Source organism: Ursus americanus, chromosome 1 (genome assembly GCF_024610735.1).
Source record: "Ursus americanus isolate L20-20 chromosome 1, mUrsAme1.1.p, whole genome shotgun sequence".
Lineage (NCBI taxonomy): Eukaryota > Metazoa > Chordata > Mammalia > Carnivora > Ursidae > Ursus > Ursus americanus.
The window spans coordinates 69008474-69016598 of NC_142127.1; the positions used below are offsets into that span (position 1 = coordinate 69008474).

General features: G+C 37.1%; 1 pseudogene; it reads right to left on the reverse strand.

The window, feature by feature from the left end:
• Positions 1-6895: 6895 nt before the first annotated feature.
• On the reverse strand, positions 6896-7698 carry LOC123798315 (acidic leucine-rich nuclear phosphoprotein 32 family member D-like; annotated as a pseudogene).
• Between the last annotated feature and the right edge of the window lie 427 nt (positions 7699-8125).

Genomic DNA, 8125 nt, shown 5'->3' on the forward strand with positions numbered 1-8125 from the left:
CATTGAGTCTGATTTTGGTCACCATGTTTCCTGAGAAGCTGTTGGAGATTTTAACACAAAGCAAAACTACTCTTACTCACTGCCTCTTCACAAACACATGGATATTTATTCATCACCTCTAGTATTCTGCATGTTAAATTTTCTTTTCATTCTAGTACAATGGAATCATTCTACAAAATTGCCATTGAACATTGAACATTGAATTAGTTCATTAACATTAATTCTGAACCATTGCTCCTAAGAGAAACAGAGGGTTAGGTTTTCTGAGCCTCTTGTCAAAATATTATGCTAATCAATCAATATAGAACCTTGTTTTAGGTATATTTCTTATTATACGTGTATTGTCGATGCATTAACATTGAAATCATGGCCATCAACACATTTAGACATAATGCATGTCTCCATGAACCTGACCTAAAGCATGAACTTTCTCTGACAGCACACCACAGTCTTCTTATACTTAGGAATACCAGTCAGCCCTTCACCACTATGCTTGGAGGACACCTCAAGCAGTGAATCACCCACCAACAGAAAGCACAAAAATGCTAAAAAATACCACCACCACAAGGACACTCATTTATAGTAGAAGAGTTAAAAGAAAAAGTCACTGTCTCCCTGTGCCTTGCCTGACCTCAACCAGGAACCTGCATGTCAGGCAACTCAACTTTTTCATTGCCCTGCACATGTCCACACATGTCTGCAAATGACCTCAAAAGCATTATGAGTACTGACTTTGGGGTTATAAATTAAGCAAGCAAGCTAATTCACAAATACAGAATCCAAAAGTAATCCACTATATTTTGGTGGGTCACAAAAGGTGTATCATCCCAAAAATATTTATTGGTGGCCATATTATTCAAGGACAGGAAAGCAGTGACTAATGATGCATTTCTCACATAATAATGAAAAGAAAATATTTATTAAAAATTGAAGAGTAAAATCCTCAGTAAAACTTAACTATATGTTGACTCGGAGTAGCTTTATATCAAATTGAGTAAAAATCAATTACAACTTTAAGGTTTTCCTGAAATAGCAAATATAAGGCAAAGAAAATTGCTGATTCCCTCCCAGTAGGTTGTCTGCCAACTAAATGACTTCAGATGTCTGCCTTTGTACCTAGCATTATTTTCCATTTTGTTAGTATCAAATTATAATGTTTCTAATATTTTAGAAGATTTGTCTGCTATGTTCCTAGAAAACAGGGATTTTGTATTTTATATTATCCCTTTTGCGTATATTTAAATATCAGGCACAATATTGCATCTGGAAGGGTGTTGACAGTTCAACTAATCCTTCTCTAACATTACATGTGAGAAAACTGAGCTCAAGAAAAGTTAAGTGGTGAACATTTCTACACAGAACTTTAAAAATTCAGGACTAGATTAAATATATGATTAGCTTGACAATAAAACATCTTACCTTACACTGAATTTTTTGAAGTTCTGTCTAAAGAATACACTAAATTACTATTGGTTTAAAAGCAGAACCCAAATAATCAAGAAGCCAGAAGCAACTCTAAACTTATCACTTGGCTCTTGAAGGTACACTATGATTCAAATAATTCCCATGATATTCTTTCTTGTTTCCAGGTTCTTCACCTGACATTTCTGGGTTTTTTCCTTTTCAATACACATTTCTCTCAGTCGTGTATTTTTAATGCAGAGCTTTTGCTTTGAAAAAGCACAAACTGGAACAAAGCAAGTTCATACTCCCTAAAAGATTGGATGTGAAAAATAATCATGGGTGACTGGTTGGTTTACCTTGAAAATATACTGAGAATAGAGTTCTACTTTCTGTTCATTATTAGTTGCAAGGTGACTCTGAAATAAATACAGGTCTGTTACTTTCTCATACGGTCTGGTGGTGTTGCAAAGAAGTTTTTTGACCTTCTGATGCATAATAGGAAGTTGCAGACACATAGGAGTTATAAAAAAATGTTTGCTAAATGATTGTTAAATGGCTGAATGGTGGCATTGATTTAAATAAGACCTTGAAGTACTTTTATAGGCACATCTGGTTTTCCTTCTCCATCAGCTTTTTAATTCAAATTAATCACTTAGCCACAACCTGCCCAAATTAGCAGAACATCCAGTTTCCCATTCTTGAGACTTAAAATTAAAAAATAGTGCTGAAGTTTTAATCAGCCCAAAGCCAGTTTTGTTTCCAAACACCGGGAAGAGATCTGCGTCAAGAACCTTAATAATCCAAATGCATATACCAATGTTAGGTTATTCTTGCATCTTTCACTGCCACAGAGGTCATACTTAATACTAGCGCTACTCCTTTTAATGTATATCTATTCTATTCCACAATAAAGCTTTTACTAAGCCATATGCCCTGGGGAGCACAGTAGTTAGTGAGGAATGTGACCCTGCTCTCGTTTGGCGGAATCTTCTTTGATGGGCATTAAAGTAAGAACACTCAGTGCCTAGTTTCATGTCCAGCCATTGCTCCCAGATATGGCCTCCCTGTGGGAATTTCTCAACCAGGCAAGAGGAAGACTCCAGTGGCAGCCACAGTCTGGGACAAACCCAGTTCCCCTGTGCTGCCTGTCAGATCTTGATATTAAGCTGAGGACACCAGCCAGACTCCCCTTTCCTTCAGGATGAGTTCCCCAACAGAGACCTGGATATATTTACAGCCAGTCAACTTAAGTTAGGATCATCTCTGTTTGTCAGAGAGATCGTAAAAACACTAAGTCTGAAAGAGTAATGAGGCAGATTCCATCTCCTTTCCTTCCAAGGAAGTTTCTTTGCATCAATACAAAAATAACTAAAAAGACCATCACAACGGATAAAGGGTCTATCACAAAAGATCCCTAGGGCAACGGGATTGATTGTCCTTAGATTTACACAACAAATGGAACCATTCAAAATTGCTCTTCTCTGAACTAATGATCTGTCCTCTGAATGACTCCCTGTGTTCAGCTGACAGGGGAAAAAAAATGTAGAAAACTTTTAAGTGACAATATCGTGAAGCCCTGTTTACCTCAGTGCCCGTCATCATAAATATTATGACACAGGTGTTCAGTTGTTCCAAATCTGATTTTTCTTCATAATATTCTCTCTTGTTCTCCTCCTCTATCTTCACCCTAGACTAAGCCTTCATCAGTCTGTATTAAAATCTGTTGCTGGAGCGCCTGGATGGCTGTCGGTTAAGCGTCAGACTCTTGATTGAGGCTCAGTTCCTCATCTCAGGGCCGTGAGATTGAGCCCAAGTCAGGTTCCACGCTCAGTGGGGAGTCTGCTTGAGGATTCTCTCCCCCTCTCCCTCTGCACTCCCTCACCTCTCTCTTTCTCTCACATAAATAAATCTATTAAAAATTTTGTTGCTAATATTTACATTATCATTATGTTTCATGGTCAACAAAACATTTTCATATATCTTACCTCACCATAATCTTCACCACTAAATTGAGAAAATACAATGACACTAAAAATGTTTCTACTTCTACAGAAAGTCTGCACACCTACTATACTAGCAGCCATGTTTTCTAACTTCCTTACATATAAAATTTATAAGACCAAATATCTAATAAAGCTTGCCTAGAAATTGAGAAGCATAAATTATGTATTAACTATAACCTAGAATGGAAGGTGACACATTATTCTGATGATGAAGAAAAAAGATGGATTTTAATTAAAAAATAAATAACACTTAAATATTTATAATGCGTCAGACACTGCTATATTATTGTCTCATTTGATACTCACAAGTAACCCTAAGAGGTGTATGTCATTTTAGCTATATACAAATCAGAAAACACAGATTTGAGAGTCAAGCCTAAAATAAGGCTTTCCCGGAGATCAGAGAGATTACCCTGCCATCCTTGAAGAAGTCAGCACCTAAGAGCTCTGCAACAGCAAGGAAATGAATTTTGCCAATGGGCACGTGAGCTACTAAGAGGATCCCGAGCCCAGAGTGAATCTCCAATCCTGTAGCCCCCTGAGACATGAACATGGGACCAAGTTACGTGTTTTATTTTAAACTGTTAAATTTGTAGTAATTTGTCTTGCAGCAATAAACATAGTATATCTGCCAAAGTTCACACGCCTAGTGGGTGTGGAAATCAGAATTTGAAGTCGTGGTGCCAGATCCCCAAACCCAACTAAATGACTAATTGCTATCATTTATGTTTGGTAGAAGAATGAAAAGATAGATAGATAGATGACAGGTAAATGCTAGACAGATATATAAATAGTTGGGTAGATAGAGAAGATAAACATTATTATCTAACTTAGAAATACAGACTTCTAAGCCTCTAGTATATTAAAAAAAAAAAAAAAACCCTTAAGTCACTAAAGTCAGAGATGTAAAAGCCACAAAGGCTGTTTTTATCACTAACATAAGTTCTAAAAGAGGTCATTTAAACCCTAGGATATAAAAAAAGAATGCAAAATTACCAGTAGTGGATAATGCCTGTGAGAACACTACATAATAAATTTTAAAAATGAAGTAGAATTAAGTGAGAATCTCTTTCAAGTCATGCTTTGAAATCCTAAGCTAATTTTTCTCTAAACAAACCTAACTTGACATTTTAATTTTGAAAAGTTTTATTTTTCCCAGGCAGCTCTGATATATGGTTCCTCTTTCCCTGAAAAGCCATTAATTCTTGGCTAGTGGCCCTGCTGCAGTGCTTATTGGATGTGAGCATGGAATTCGGAATCAGACAACATAGGTTCAAGTAATGCTAACACTTATTGGCATATGAACTTAGAGCATCTTTAACTACCAAAGTCTCACTTTCTCATTTGTAAAATGGAAATGATAATAACAGTTCCTACCTGTCCATGTTGTGATAACTATCAAATGCCATGGTGTCTTTAAATTGCTTCAGATATGTCTATGGCATTGAATGCTCATAAAGAAGTTTCCTTTGGGTATTACTTTTATTACTGGTGGATAATTAATGTTTGGGCACAAGGACTGAGAGCAAATGACATGTGCAAGGAGCAGTTATGATAACAGCTGAAGTCATAATGATTTCAGTATCAGAAATGATCACACTTCTCAGGTAGATTTTAAAGATCTCGAGAGCAGATTCATGTTTGACAAACATCTGCGATGTGCTAGGATCAGTGGCAGACATTCGTATCTTGTGAGTCATATTCCTAATCTCCACCCAAACTCTCAAGGGTGTGCATGAATGCTTCATTTCCACATGGGGAAACACCTATGGATAAAGAGTTCCCGATGATCTAGGACGGACAAAGTACAAAACTAGGTTTTTCTTTGTTTCTGTTGTTTACACACAGTGAACAGCAAAGCCCTAAACTAAAATTAAGATTTATTTTCAGTATCACTCCTAAAGCAGTGTTTCTCAAACTTGTAACACAAGCAAAGCAATTGAAGTTATTGCCAGGTTGCTGTGAAAAACGTGCTGGATCACTTCTCAGCTGGCAAAGCTGAGCTAGATCTGCTAAACACTCAGTTTACACAAAGGTAGCTCTAGAACTTGCTGAATGAGGGCTAGGTTCCCAGGCCTTTAGGCCGGTCCCACACTACTGTGTTTGGACAATATGCAAATCAGCCAAAAAGAGGGTATAAACAGTTGGTATCAAAGAAAAGGCAACTTGAAATACAGAATTACACAAACAAGTGATATATAATACCCACAACCATCAAGCAAGAATGCAAAATTGAAATTCAAGTTCATGTCACTGGTGGGTAGAATGTCCAAATTTATATTACCTGTATGTCCATAAATGCAAAGACAGACAATGAATGGTTCAAGACTAAAGAGGTAACTGGAACCAGTGAACAATAATTGAATGAGTGAATGGGAAAGTATCCTAGGAACATATTTGAACCAATCTGTGTTATCACGGAGAGATTGAGAGTGAAAAACGAAAAATGTTTATACCTGAGTATACCGTGTACCATACCTTAGTAATACTGTGTTCATATAATTCTGAGATTGGTGTGACTCACGCAACATGGCCTATAGCACATATCCAGGTAAAAATACATGCTAGTCTATCCAAGATTTATATGAAAACAGTTATACTCATTTCAAAATGCCTGATATGACCCTCACTCAAAAGTCACTTGGAACTGTGTTCCCACTGCTGAGGCTTAGGGGCTAGAAATCTCTTCTCTCCTGTAGAAAAAGCTCATTCTCTCTGTATATCTTGACTATAGTGACCTACTTCTTCATCATTTGGATGAGTAAACCCTATTTGATTTATTCAAATACTGCCTATGTCTGCTCTTTCTATCCATGTATTCATACTACTGACATTGTCAAGAGAATTTTTGTTCAGACATGTCATTCCTAAAGTGGTTAATATTCTAATATCTCACATTAATCTACAAGGCAGAATCACTGCACACTTTAATACATGGATATATTAATATATAATATACACAGATATATACATACATTTTATATACATATATTTAAATACACAGATACACAAACACATGAATTTATTTTTCATTTAGTATCTTAAGGAGCTTCAGTTTTGGAGAATAAATGTATGTAATGTTGGCTTTAGCTAATGATGTTCCAACTCTAGCTTTGGAACTCCATTCAGCTCAGTTCCAACTGCAATTAACTTTTTTTTTTTTTCTTTTCAAAATGTTAAGATTTTGTTTGCAAAGCTTCTTTGTTGTACAGAAAGTAAAAATGCTATGGTCTTGGTATAACTGGTAGCCACAAATGGTTCACTCACCAATCACAGCTCTCCACACTACTGCAAGAGTCTTACATGGAAACCTAACAATGCTTACAATTGTGTTGGGGTGAAGTCCCCAAGCATGATGGTGAATTTCCAAGAAGGACTAAATGGAGGAAGGTGGAAAGTCATAGGAACGATTCTGTGGCTCTTTGGGTGGGTAGGTGTACTGGGGTTTGTATCAAAACTACCTTTTTTTCAAAACAGCCACCAAATCCATATGAGCAGTCCAACCAAAGCTGAACAGTTCTTTTTTTACAGGTTATGCAGGGTCTTAATCATCTTCTCCTTCACCATCTGTTTCTTTCTTCCTCTTTTCATCTTTCCCACTTTCTTTCCCCTTTTATCTGCATCTTGCTCCTCACTGTCTTCACCTTCATCAACTTATCATGTCCAGGTTCTACTCCCTCCCCACTGACTTCATCTTCATCTTCTTCCCCTTCCACATCTTCATCTTTATCCTATTTATCATCAAACTCTTCCTCCTCACCATCCTCATCCTCATCTTCTCCTTCTTCATCCTCCTCTTCTTCATCCACACCACCCACCATGGCATCTAAGTGAGGGGCTTCCCGATCCTCTTTTCATAGCTACCCAAGTAGGTCCGCTGGGGTAGGAGTTTAAAGACACTCTCAGTAGCCATTCAGGTTCATAACCTCACAGTTAAACAGATCCGGGCTTTTCAGATATTCCAACTTTTTCAAAGACTCCAAGGTGATAATCTTTCAGTTTAGGTTCCACTTAAGGTTAGCAGTATGAGATTTGGAAGCTTTTCTCTTAGCTTGTCCAGACCGCCAAAGATTCTGTTGTCACTAAGCTCAAGCTTTTTCAATTTGGGTAGTTTGGGGAGATTTGAAACTGAAATCAAGCGTGCATTTATTAAACTAAGGAATTCTAAGTTCACACATTCAGCTGTTAAGTCCTCAATTTTTCCATCATATGATTTGCAATCATCCAGGACAAGTTCTCAGACAGTTGCCGGGGTCCAGTTCCTCAGGCCCAGCTGTATCTTCCTCTTCATGTCTATGTTTCCTTCTTCCCCTCTCTTCAAACTTTACTTTGCATGGTGGGGGCAGAACAGAGAGAGGCTTCCCACCTGCAAAGCAAGGGTGCTTGGGAGGGGTCTGCTGGCAGCAGAGGCCAGCTGCACAGTCACAGGTGGTGTGCAGGAAGGTGAGTGAAGCCCTCAGAGCCCCAATTCACTTTTTTATCTGGGTTTTCTATCATACAATATGTGGGAGTGACATTGTGGTTATCTAAAAAAAAAAAAAAAGGGCATATATTTTTTTTTTCAAATGCTAACAGTTAATAGAATAGGATATATATATATCGTTTCTGAAATTTACATCTTAAAAAAGTACATAACAATCTTAATTTCCATTGGGTATTTTAAATATTTCTTTTGATCTTTATTTAATATTTTCTGCTAAATAAATGGATTTGGATAA